Source organism: Nymphalis io, chromosome 8, assembly GCF_905147045.1.
Source record: "Nymphalis io chromosome 8, ilAglIoxx1.1, whole genome shotgun sequence".
Lineage (NCBI taxonomy): Eukaryota > Metazoa > Arthropoda > Insecta > Lepidoptera > Nymphalidae > Nymphalis > Nymphalis io.
In genome coordinates, this window is record NC_065895.1 from 13,382,328 (window position 1) to 13,396,350 (window position 14,023).

The 14,023-nt window shown below is 33.2% G+C and overlaps 1 protein-coding gene across 11 annotated transcripts in view; it reads right to left on the reverse strand.

Annotated features, from left to right (window-relative positions):
* LOC126769939 (disintegrin and metalloproteinase domain-containing protein 23) overlaps positions 1-14,023 on the reverse strand; it is a 533,325-nt gene that overhangs the window by 400,781 nt on the left and 118,521 nt on the right. Inside the window, exon 1 of one of the 11 annotated variants that reach the window (XM_050488963.1) lies at positions 3,747-3,843. The exons of the other annotated variants lie outside the window; for them this stretch is intronic. The gene's annotated coding sequence lies outside the window, so the exon portion shown is untranslated. Of the gene's footprint in view, positions 1-3,746; positions 3,844-14,023 lie in introns of those variants that run through there. 11 annotated transcript variants of the gene reach the window in all.

Here is a 14,023-nt window from a genome sequence, read left to right on the forward strand (position 1 = left end):
CAGTTTTTTATGATTTTCATTATTATCTTGTTTTAAAAAATAAGACTTATTTATTATTGTTTCTTTTTTATAAAAATATTAAATTTATTGATTGGCAATTAGGAATTTTGACAGGAGTCGGAAACTTGGCGTTATAACTTTATCTTTACTTTACACTTGTCAATGATTCTGTCAAAATAACCGTTTTGTAGAAAACTTTTTATTTACAACTAAGATATATATATATATATATATATATATATATATATATATATATAATGTCCTCCAGACCGATTTCGGCCACGGCGGCCAATCTCAAGTGTGATTAGCCAACTACGCAGGAGATATTATAGTGCACAAGTGTTTGCGCAAACACAGGTGCACTCTCTATTCTATTCTCTCATACTCTGATGGCACGACAATCCGACACGACCGGAAAGAGTTCAGGCGCAGGACCAACGGCTTTACGTGCTTTCCGAGGCAATAGAGTGTACACACTTCCAACTTCCAGACTTCGGGCTGCTACTGAGAATTTTCTGATAGAAAAACCCAATAACTTTTTTATTGGCCCGACCTGGGAATTGAACCCAGGACCTCCGGGTCTGCGGCCTTATATCAAGCCACTAGACCAACGAGGCAGTTAATATATATATTAATATCCTTTTCTTACTGATATTGCAAATCCAAATTGTATGTTTGATGCTCTATCGTGTCAAAAAGCTTCTTAAATTCTAATTAAATTGGGCAAACTATTCAATTTTGTCATAAAATAACATTGGGTACTCATCTATAATTGCTTAAAAATGATAAATAAATTTTCAATCACATCAATTAATAAATTATTTCAATAATATATATATAATAAATGTATATATCAGTTTAAACGTCATTTAAATATTCAATATGAAGAAATACAATCATAATGGATAAAATAAATCTATTTAACGTAAAGAAAAATCCACCAATCTAGCGAAACCGCCACCACTATCCGTGCACGATTTACGAGTGGAATATTAACGGCTGTAAAGTTTTACGATGGCATAATATTATTACGAAGGATACCTGTTCCCTTGGGGTATCGACTTTATGATACTAACGGAGATCGATTGAATATTGGTACACAGATTCTTATATGATACGAAACTTAGAAAAAACTTGAAACTATTCCTTTTTATTATTTTGTAAGGTTTTATTATATTGATTGGAATTGATTTTTTTTATTAAACCACAGGAATCATATGAAATTTAAGCAATTTAATATCATAACCTGTTAGACACATCTTGTATACGTATGCAAACTAACCACCAAACTAATATCCGTAGCGATATGCTACGGTGCTACGGCACTACAGCGTAGCGCTACGGTAACAGCTACGTACCGTAACCTAAATACTTGTTTGCCTCTGCTTATTAGAAACAAGCACGTGCATAAATCGAGCTCGAGTCTTCTGGCGAGTATAAAATAAATAATTACTTTCAGGGAAATAAAAATATGTTATGTAGTTTTACCTAACAGTTTGTAAAAACATAAATATTCTTCAATTATAACATACTATGTGTAGCGTTAACAAAATTTAATTCTAATTTACATTAATAAATCATTTTTTTTATTAATTACTTTATATTTTACTTCTCATCACAAAATATAAATTAAATGAAGATATTTTAAATATCAAACCGTGAAACAATTCAACGGCTATCAATGCGATGGCCACACATCGCTTGTTATTGAGTATACAAACCGCCCAAATTAAATTAAAACACAAATTTAATTTAAAATGTTTTTCAATAAACAGTATACGATACATTTGACCACTTCACATACTGTAATTATAATTACGTTAAATGGAACTATTTTATCATTAATTTTTTAAACCGTGTATAAATTTCGTATGGAATTTTATTTATAGTAATAATTTATAGAGAACCGTTAATATTTAGTTTAGTTTAATTTAAATTTTAAGTAAATTTGAATTGTATTTGTTCCAAAATGAAATGAAGAAAATTTCTCTTAAGCGTAATGCTAGCGGTATCAATGATATTTTCGAGTACATGATGATACGGAGGTTTAGCGGAGGAGAAAAGATTTAATTTTGACATAATGTGTATATATAATGAAAATATAAGTAACATATATGAATATAAACTTACAATATATGTAACTTTTATCACAACTCATTATATTTATATAAAAATGATTATCTATTTCTGTGTGAAATATTTCTAAGTTTGAATATTTGTTAATTCATTGGACAGATTTGGATGACATCTTTAAATAGAGATAGATTATTAAGTGAATTAAGACAAGCTACCTTACGACTATCACCCTCGTCCCTCCCTCACACGCAAAGGAAGTCGCGAGTTAATTCATATTTTAATTCGTTATTTTATCTTTAATAACGACATAAAGTTATTTAATCAGTAAATTCTTGCTAATAGTACTTCAGACACTGCGACACCACTAGAAGTTTTGAAACTACGCCATTATGAAGGTTTATTAATACTCTACTCGTGACTAAACTGTCTTTAGCAAAGCCTTACACATATAATTTCAGCTCGCGATTTTGGTTGTAAATAATTTATTAAGTAAGCAATTACATTAAGAGATTTTCGTCTCCACATCCTAAGCTACCCGTGTGGAAAATATTTGCATGAAGTTTTATTTTGCGAAATATTCGTTATTTTTTATAATTCACATTTTAATATTTTAACCATGTTTTTATGTGACTATGTGGAAATAATCTAACACCATATTATGTATTATACTATTTCAATATATTATATATTTATTTTTACCTATGAATATCGTATGATAACATATATTTTAAAATACCAACGTTAAACCAATATTCATAATTATCAATGTAAGCTTGAAATAAATTGCGTATAAAAATTCAAACGCAAAGTTTTTTAAAAGCAAAACATTCGTAGCTACATATTATAAAAAATAATAAAGCGATGATTAAATTATTCCCATACTATCTTTCTTTATAAGCGCTCACAATTATGTAACATACCAACTACGTCGTAGCGCTAATTGCTACGCAACTCGTAGAGGCGCTTCGTTCCCGGTAAAGACCTAGCGTTAATTGTTACAGCCTTCACCCTCCTGGTAATAGAGCTTAAAGCAATCTTCATATCAGTTTTCTTTATTATAACCATAAAATATCTGAATAAGTTAAACATTTATAAATTAAGATTTTTAAATTAAAACCAAATTTATGCGAAAATATGTCACTGTAAGGACAATTAAAAATAGTGAAACATTTTGTTTTTATATACGTACCAACTTCATAGTATCAATTAAACCGTATTTATATTATATAGGGTACAAAAATTTCTCAAGCTTTAATTGCCATAAAATAAATAAGAAACATCACGAAGCTTTTTTATTAAAAAATTAACCTAAATTATTACGTTACTGATGTCATTAAAGCTTAGAATTTGTTCAATGCTCATAAATGTTTTGAGGAATACCATCCACTAACTGCCGCCGTCGGAACTTTAACACTAAGAACTTTCAAAGAAGATCTTAACTAATCTACTTAAGATAACTTTTCATTTAATATAAAAATGTTTTTACATTTTATTTTCATCTCATTAAATTAATCAGGTCACAAAAATATAACAAAATTATAAAAATATGATGCATATAATATTCGACAAACGGAGAAACTTATTTTATTTAATGTAGTTAATGATAATCATTAAAATTTTTTTTTCAAATTTAATCACAAATCAACTTATATACAAACTTTTTTACTCACCAATGATCACTATAAAATCATAAACTCAACATTAAACATTGTCACAGTTCAATAGTAGTTTTAATCGTTAAATATGAACACACTTATTTCGACCTACCCATCACACTTGAGCAACTTAAGTTTGCGGGCCTCAGTCATTTCGCGCGTCTGTCATGAACGTCCGCGCATACCGTACATCCAACACGCACGATGGTCGGCCGCCAACTGACGCGGGGACGCTGTGTTGCCGCGCTAACCCCCACTCCTCCCACGAATATCTACCCTATTACGTAACTAAGATTCTATTATAATAGTTTTTTGATAGTAATAATATTATTTATATTAAATGAAAAATACATCCTTTATATATTAATGAGTTATATACCAGATAAATATGTTATTATTATTACGTGTTTCATGGATATTTATAAATAAATAATAAGATAGGTAAAATATATTAAGCTCAATACACAATGTTGTATGGAGTTATTAGCGAAGACCTATTTTTCATAATATTGTCCCTGGAATTCTGGGAAAATTGTGGCGCGTATAGAAATGGTTGACGCATGCGCGGGACAGCCCCGCCCTTCCCGGGGCGAGCTCCACTTGATATCTTAAACTTCACACAAGTCGAGACGGTAAGTACGATAATTGCTTGACACGCATCGATGGCTACGATCGTCGTTGGAAAAAATATTGTCTCCGTATCGTCACAATAATATCAATCATCACTGTGAATTCTGAAATCGGCTTGTTAATTATGTTTGATTTAATATTAACTGTTTTAAGGAAGAATTGTTTTTGAGCGGCAATCCATGATTGCTGTTTTTTCTCTCTTTATAAAATATGAGCATGGATTTTCGCCATTGTATGTCACGAAAAATAAGAGATAAATTTACGGATTTAATAGATTATCTCGATAAATTTCAATTTTTGAATCTCCGAAACTTTATGAACCACATTCAGCATAGGATCGTCTACGCATTTTTTGTTTGAAAAATAAATATTAATAAAATTGCAAATTTTGTAATTAAACTTCGTTTACAAAAACTTTAAATTCTGATTAAACTTTGGAACTGCTACTAGTTAAGTCAATAAGTTAAAAATAATATAAAGAACATTCAACATTTGCTTACATTAAAGTCAGCGTTACTTATAAACGTGTTTAGCGAGTCTTTAATTAAAAACATTTCTCTTTCTTTCATCATTATTTGATATTTGAAAAAAGAAGACAGACTATTTACAGATAAAATATTATATGTTTTATTGGAATTAAAAAAAACTGTCCGTCAAGCAACTTCTTTAGCAACACCATGTTGGACGCGTTTGTGGATATATTTTATTCCCGTAATTTATTGTTATTTTGAAAATATATATTTTTTTAAGCATTTATTATATGCGTAATGGCTATTTCACTAATAGCTCGCTTATTCTCTACAATCCTCTTGCAGACATGGTAAGCCAGTGTTTTGACAAATAATGATGAAGATCCTGATTGTTTCTATCCATGATAGCCATTCTCAATGAAGACTTCCCAACTCAGCAACATATATTGTAGCGTAGTGTAGTAATATAGCAAAAGTGTATGCATGCAAACACATGCAATGTGCACTCTCTATAGTCCTACTCTACAAATCCGATGGGACGGTAATCCGACACGGCCGGATAGAGTTCAGGCGTAAGACCAACGGCTTTACGAGGCACGGGAGTGTTAACACTGAAAACTACCAAACTCCGGTCTGCAACTTAGAATTTTTTGAGAGAGAAATACAATAACATTTCATGTGCTCGACCCGAGATTTGAACTTCTAAAGCCATGTTAACGAGCCACTACACCGAAAAGTACACATATTCATTACAAACACAAAGGTTATACATAAATAAAAAATTACCACAACTAACCCTGATGCTAGAAATTGAATATTCTATCTATACAAATATTTTCCTACCCTAACAATCCGTTCAGTTCACGATATCTGACAGTATAATGGATTGACAAGCCAGCGCTTCGCATCTGTCATTGGGGCCGCCCTGTGTGATTTAAAATAGAATAAAAAAAACGTATTAATATTTCAAATGGCTGAAAACTGAATCTAATGCATAATGTTTTGTTGATTTGTTTTATATTTTTTATGTTTTTTTCCGTATTTAACTCACGGTACGATGGCTAGATTACATTTTATACAAGTTTCTTATATTAGTTCAAGAAATCAACAATAGACACGAAAGTGCTTACAAATGTAAGTAGGTGTTTAACTTAATATATAAGGCTACAGAAACAATTCATTAGAGTCTTTACATGTAACGACAATATTATTGACTTGATACAGTATATACCTTGTTATATATTTTTTTTTCATTTTAATGTGTGTAACATAAAACCTATTTGATTGAAAAATAACAATAAATATTTATTTTTATTAAATTTAGAAAAACAAATGAGTAAATAGATCACTTGGTGGTCACCTTCGCCCATAGATACTAAAATTGCAAGAAGTGCACACCACACCTGACGTCTCTCGTGCCTGTAACATTGGCTCACCGGAATTCAAAGCGATCCGTTAAAAAATCAACGTTCCATTATCGTCGCTTTAAAACTCTAATTTTGAATAAAGATTAAAATTTTATGTAAAACAAAAGCGCGCCAATAACGAGACCACAGATCCTAACTTACCGTGAGACAATACATCGAAAACAATAGGTTTTAGAATATTTTCCTCTAAAAATATTCTATAAACAATAATGCATTTTTCATTGACGCTATTATTTGAAGTCTCTCCATTTCATATTTTCTTTTTAATAGGATATTATGATCGTACCAAGATGGCCCAGTGGTTATAAGTCGTGATTCGCCAAAGATTACCTGGCTCAAACCTGGCAAGCATAATCGTCATGGGCTTAATTTGTGTTTGTAATTCATCTAGTGCTCATGGGATAAGCTTGTAATCTTATCTTCAAGAAGGAAGGCCTTTGCAGTAACATAAATGATACTTAATGCTAGGTTAAGTTGATTTCTCACTTATCATTCATGACAGGAAGGAACAGAAACAAATAATATTAAATTTCAAATATTGCCACTGCTTTTATACTATTAGATAATCTTAACAGTTTTAAGTATCTATTTTTGAATTTTATTTTGCAGTATCGATAGAGGTATATATATTATATATGTTAGAAAAGAGCAAGTATATACTGTCAGAGGTCGAGACTGTCTCGAAATGTTTTCAGCAATACAGTTTCATATACATATATAACAAATCATAAACAGATAACAAATATTCAGTTGAATAACATCATTATTAAATTTAAAGCTGGAAATATTTTACAGGTGCTATCATTGACGTGTCTTAAAATTTAAACATGAAACGAAAAGATATTTAAAAATAAAAATGTATGCTGTGAAAATGTAACCCACTGCAGTTGGATGTGTACGGACGGTCTAATCTTTAACGCCATCATTCTCGTATATGCTGTGGTTTTTTAATTAATTATTAATATTGTGGACAACCGTTTTATTTTATATGACAATAAGTAATCATTTATGGCTTTACTTTAATAAATGTGCTTAGGTGGTAATTATATAAGCAATGCTATGTCTTTTTCTATCAAAATCAAATCAATGATGACCTAAAAATGAGATATTTACAATTTGGTAGATAAGTTTGGCGCGTGGTCGAAATAAAAAAAAAACAAATATCCAACTCGGCAGCCATTTATCATATCCGTCTATAATAACAACTTTCTTTGCCGCCCTTTTTAAAATACCATGTCGCCGACTTAAAAATATTAAAAAGACAGTGACCACTAAAAAAAATTTTTACATCATACTTATTTATAAATTATAACAAAATCAATGAAATATGGGAAAACAAAATAACAGTAACAGCCTGTGAATGTCCCACTGCTGGACTAAGGCCTCCTCTCCTTTTTTTTTGAGGAGAAGGTTTTGGAGCTTATTATACCACGCTGCTCCAATGCGGGTTGGTGGAATACACATGTGACAGAATATCAGTGAAATTAGACACATGCAGGTTACCTCACGATGTTTTCCTTCACCGAGATGAATTATAATCACTGAATAAATGAAATATAATTATGCACATGAAAATTCAATGGTGCTTGCCCGGGTTTAAACTCAAACAAAATGACATAAATTTAATATATACTATTAATATGAAATTTTTATAATTTTTTTATTTTATAGAATAGGAAGGCGGACGAGCATATGGGCCACCTGATGGTAAGTGGTCACCAACGCTCTTAGACATTGGCATTGTAAGAAATGTCAACCATCGCTTACATATCCAATGCGCCACCAACCTTGGGAACTAAGATTTTATGTCCCTTGTGCCTGTAATTACACTGGCTCACTCACCCTTCAAACCGGAACACAACAATATCAAGTATTGCTGCTTTTGATTTTTGCGGTAGAATATCTGATGAGTGGGTGGTACCTACCCAGACGAGCTTGCCCAAAGCCCTACCACCAGTAAACTAATTACTAATTGCAGGTAGTTCAGATAAGTTTGTTACATTCAGTGTTCAAAGCAACGTTTATAAGTACGACTGATAGTTTTTTATTTAATGTGAATATAAGAATAGAATACCCACTTCGCATTTCAGTTTATAGACATTTATTCCTCAAAAAAGACAATAAAGACACTTACATGAGAAATGTTTACAATTTTAAACAAAATATAATAGTTCGTCGTTCTTGTAATAATAATAATTTTGTGAAACTAATATAATATTAAGTATGTTATATAATAATAATATAATTATTAAAAAAAATAATTAGTATCGTTACAAGTATACACAAAAGCAAATAATAATTAAAACTGGTAAACAATACGTTGGTAGTAGGTGTGTATATAATTAAAATTAAAATCATTTGAGATAAGCAATAGATTAAAAAGGTAACTACAATTTCGTATAGCATATCGTTTCAGGACATGTGAGCTTAGACAAATGCAACGTGTGATTCAATCTGACATTCGATTCAAATCCAAGAAATTTCTATCGTCTTTCTTTCGTATATTTTGTCACGTACCGTACCTTTTCGAATACCTACGTCATTCCTGTATATATGACATACAAATATATAATAGATAGAATTTATTCACACGATTATAATTTTAAAGAAGTCTCACTAATATAAAACAAATATAATGATTTTTTTGTGTATGGCGGTAAAGGTAAATCTCGTTACAAAATTTTAAGATATCGCTCCGTTTATATTATAATATACTAAGTATTGCTGTAAGGAAAAGCCTTCTAAATTTAAATAACAAACGTTAAAAACAAAATTACAATCATTTAGAGAATTAATTTCTGAGTAAAGAGAAAATGTATTTATATACTTTTTAAAAGGTATCATTTAAAATGTTTATTTAATATAAAATAGACTTTTGTTTTCGCAACTTCTTGTAAGACGTGAAAATCGTCTTTTGTTTTTTTTTTACTGAGAAGGGTTCTCTTCAGCTTTAATATTCTAATAAGATTTTTCTTTAAACAAATAAAAATAAACGTTTGTATGTCTGTTCTCTACACATTCCTAAATTATTCCTCTGATTGTGATGAAACTTTGGTGGGATATTCGTATACCCGTTAAGATCATGGTCCCAAAAAAAACATGTAATTTTCTTTATACGTTCGTCCTTCAAAATATTTTTTTTTATAGACCCTTAGTCTACCTGTGCAAAACCGGAACGGGTAGCTAGTATATATATATAATGCCGAGATGCCGTTTAGTCCGCCTTATATACCATGCAATTGTTCGAAGACAATAAAGTTAAACTAACAAATAATGCGGCTAAGTAGTAAATTAAAGTAGTACTTAGTAGAGAAATAGTATATCACTTTATGAACCAGTAATGTTTTTCATAGGAAGTTTTTATAATCTATTTTTTTATTAAATTATGTGGATGGACAGGCAAATGCCGAGATGGCCCAGTGGTAAGAACGCGTGAATCTTAACCGATGATCGTGGGTTCAAGCCTGGGCAAGCACCACTGACTTTTCATGTGCTTAATTTGTAATTATAATTCATCTCGTGCTTCACGGTGAAGGAAAACATCGTGAGGAAACCTGCATGTGTCTAATTTCACTGAAATTCTGCCACATGTGTATTCCACCAACCCGCACTGGAGCAGCGTGATGGATAAGCTCCAAACCTTCTCCTCAAAAAAAAGGGAGAGGAGGCCTTAGCCCAGCAGTGGGACATTTACAGGCTGTTACTGTACTGTTACAGGCAAATGGGCCACCTGATGAAGAAAGCCTTACCACAAAGTGAGCATGTGTATGTAAAAAGGTAGGATGATATAAAGTCGAAACAAATTCCATCAGACGCAATTGCACAAATATCATCTGATCTATTTAACTTTATTCGGGAGTGTTTTAAAAACAACGCATGAAATATAAGATTTGGACAGGCGTGCTACATCCTAGACCGTGTCGATGCTTAAGATCAGGCAAGTCAACGGTCAAACGCTTGCCTATTAACTGTAAAAAAAAATATTTTCACTTATTCTCAAAAAATACTAAAATATACATTCATTTCATTTTTTTTAACGAAGTTTTTTGAATTTTCAATTACATTAAATGTTAATTGTAAGATTTATCATGAGTTACACCATAAAAACGCCTTATATACATACATCGCTTCATAAAATGATATGGCGGAACCGTATTAAATTAATAAAGTGAGTTATAAAGCCACTCAACTCACGAGTGCCATATTGAACGGAGGAAAAGTGCAACATATCAATTCAACGACATAAAACAGTGAAATATATTTTTCATAGATTTTTAGGGTTCCGTACCTCAAAAGGAAAAACGGAACCTTTATAGGATCACTTCGTTGTCTGTCTGTCCGTCTGTCAAGACCCTTTTTTCGCAAGAACTCGTATCAATATTAAGTTAAAGTAATATCAAATACTTTAGTCTCGAGCATTGAAGAAATGAAACTACGAAGTCAACGCAATCAAATGATACGGCCGTTTATGCCCTGCTTATGTCGCATATTTTGACCCTCGCAAGATAACAAAAACCTATAGGATACTTCTCGCTAACTTATGATACACCATAATTCGTAACGAATCTTATTAGTGTATTTTTTATTATAATTTAGGAAAACAAATGAGCAAATGTGTCATGTTGCCAATAGACATTGACGCTGTAAGAAGTATAAAAACTTCTTACGCCGTCAATGGGCAGTCAATCATTGATATAAGATGTTATGTTATGCCTATATAGAGGAAAAATAATTGTTGGATGCGTGGTACCCAAAGGTTCGCAAAAAGTTTTGGCAAATATATTTTTACAGACGAATTAAAATTCTGCCTTGGAAGAGCTTCGTGTCAGTTCGTCTAGGTGGGTACAACGCACTAACACGAATGAAGTATAATACAACTATGTTTCAACTCAGCAGCGATAGACAGCGCTCATTTAATATGCCACTTTTCTGAATCACGCTGTCTGGATATTTGCTACTAGGTATATTTAATTTTATAGGTGGTAGGGCTTTGTGCAAGCTCGTCTGGGTAGGTACCACCCACTCATCAGATATTCTACCGCAAAACAGCAATACTTGATATTGTTGTGTTCCGGTTTGAAGGGTGAGTGAGCCAGTGTAATTACAGGCACAAGGGACATAAAATCTTAGTTCCCAAGGTTGGTGGCGCATTGGATATGTAAGCGATGGTTGACATTTCTTACAATGCCAATGTCTAAGAGCGTTGGTGACCACTTACCATCAGGTGGCCCATATGCTCGTCCGCCTTCCTTTACTATAAAAAAAAAAAAAAAAAAATATAGTGAGCACCAATACTTAGAGTAATCAAATCAATTATATTTTTTATAAAAACTGGAAAGCCCCCGATATTAATCAGGCGTAAACAACAGCATTACTTAATATTGTTATATTCTGTTTAAAAAGTGAGTGAGCCCGAGTAATAGCAGAGACAAAGTCATAACTTCTTAGTTCACAAGCTTGGTGACGCATTGGCGGTGTGGGAAATTATAAATTTTTTTGTATATATAATGTCTATGTGCGGTGGTGACCACTTACAGCATCAGGAGGCACATTTCATATATTTACCGTCAAAATATGTAATCAACTATCTACGTACCTAGAGTACGTAGATAGTCCAATTATAAATAAAAGTTTATATTTCGTTCATAAGCTCTTTGATCTCAAACCTCATTAGAACTACGTTTGGGTTTTTAATAAAACAAACTAGAAATTTAAAATAAAAACGTTGAAGGTCGAATCATGTTTTATTTAAATCGTTCAAATATTCAATGTATTTTCAAATATATAAGGGAAATGAAATCAACTTGTGAACCTCAAAAAATCTGCTTTGAAGGAAATTATTGATTTGTAGTATTTATATGCTTGAAATGTAAAGTTAACCATGATTACGTTACAGAACTAGATTTAAACACATTGATTGTTAGCTTAGCCTTTTACGTGCCGAAAATCTTCAATAATAATTACCGTAACCGTAACAGCCTGTGAAGGCCCACTGCTGGGCTAAAGGCATCCTCTCCTCTTTTTGAGGAGAAGGTTTGGAGCTTATTCCACCACGCTGCTCTAATGCGGGTTTTTGGAATACACATGTGGCAGAATTTCAGTGAAATAGACACATGCAGGTTTCCTCACGATGTTTTCCTTCACCGTAAAGCACGAGATGAATTATAATCATAAATTAAGCACATGAAAATTCAGTGGTGATTGCCCGGGTTTGAACCCACGATCATCGGTTAAGATTCACGCGTTCTTACCACTTTTTTTTTCTTCACGCAGTGGAAGCCTTCAGAAAGGTACCCACCTCTCACGGGGGGGGGAACTGGGTTATGTGGGGTTCTTACCCACTAAAACCACTGCGATGGTCATCCTCGGCACGGATCGAAGAGGCTGCGGGATCGTGTTGATATAACGCATCTGCGGCCTCTCCCGTGCTTTGCTCCACTCGTGGCTCGGCGGAGCTCTCCTCAGGGGGCAAAGGTAATCCCACCCCTCCCCGCACTCCTCGCTAGTGCGTACGGCAGCGCGAGGCCATCCCGGCTGCCGTCCTCTTTAGGGCCGTCTGAATAAGACACGCGTGGGCCCCACCTCACGTATCCACGGCCCCAAGGTTTCGCCCTATATTTTCAGCCCCGGACGTAGGGGCTGTAGGAGGGCCGAGACGACGCCGACGTCGTCTCCGCCGAGCAGGATCGGCCCTATCCCGTTCCCGCTCTGCGGTATCCTTCTGGACCATGACAATCTTACAGAAGAAGGCTACGGCCTCCCAACGCGTTCTTACCACTGGACCATCTCGACTTATTAACACAATAATAATTAAATTTTTGTTATTTACTATGAATAAATGGTATAAACTTACTCAATTGAACACATATTATTTTTGTTGCTGTGCGTACAGATCAGTGATTCGGAGCTCACACCCCTCGAGTCGAGACTTGCACATGCTGTGAGACAATTAATCAGCTGTTAATCGTCTTAACGTGCTTTTTCCGAATGAAATTTTAACTAACATAATACCGCTTCGACGCCGTTGAAATTGTAACACACCATTGACTCAACAGTGGTCCTGTATACATATATAAACTAAAAATTTGTCAAAGATAAAATGCACCTCTGACTCTCAGGTGACATATTCTTGAATACACCGACCTCATCATATAGCTCCTTAAGATAATAAAAGCATTTAGAGTTTCAGGACCGTAGGTGTAATTAAACGAATAGTTTAATTAGCTAAGCGCGGTAATCTAGGGGTCCGAGTTCAAAGTATGTAACCTAATTTGCAAATTATATTTTCTTTCATATATTTGAATGTATGTTGTTTAATATTTTAAAAATACTGGTGATTTCTGGTGGTAGGGCATTGTGCAAGCTCGTCTGGGTAGGTACCACCCACTCATCAGATATTCTACCGCAAAACAACAGTACTTAATATTGTTGTGTTCCGGTTTCAAGAGTGAGTGAGCCAGTGTAATTACAGGCACAAGAGACATAAAATCTTAGTTCCCATGGTTGGTGGCGCATTGGATATGTAAGCGATGGTTGACATTTCTTACAATGCCAATGTCTAAGAGCGTTGGTGACCACTTACCATCAGGTGGCCCATATGCTCGTCCACCTTCCTATTCTATAAAAAAAAGAGTGCAAATTTATTTCTCATATACAATGAAATGGTAATAAAAAATAACTTTTCATACTAAATCAAACTCCAAAATTAGAAATCATTTAACTTCGCACATGTGTAATTTTGTCACCTAACTCTATTATTATAATA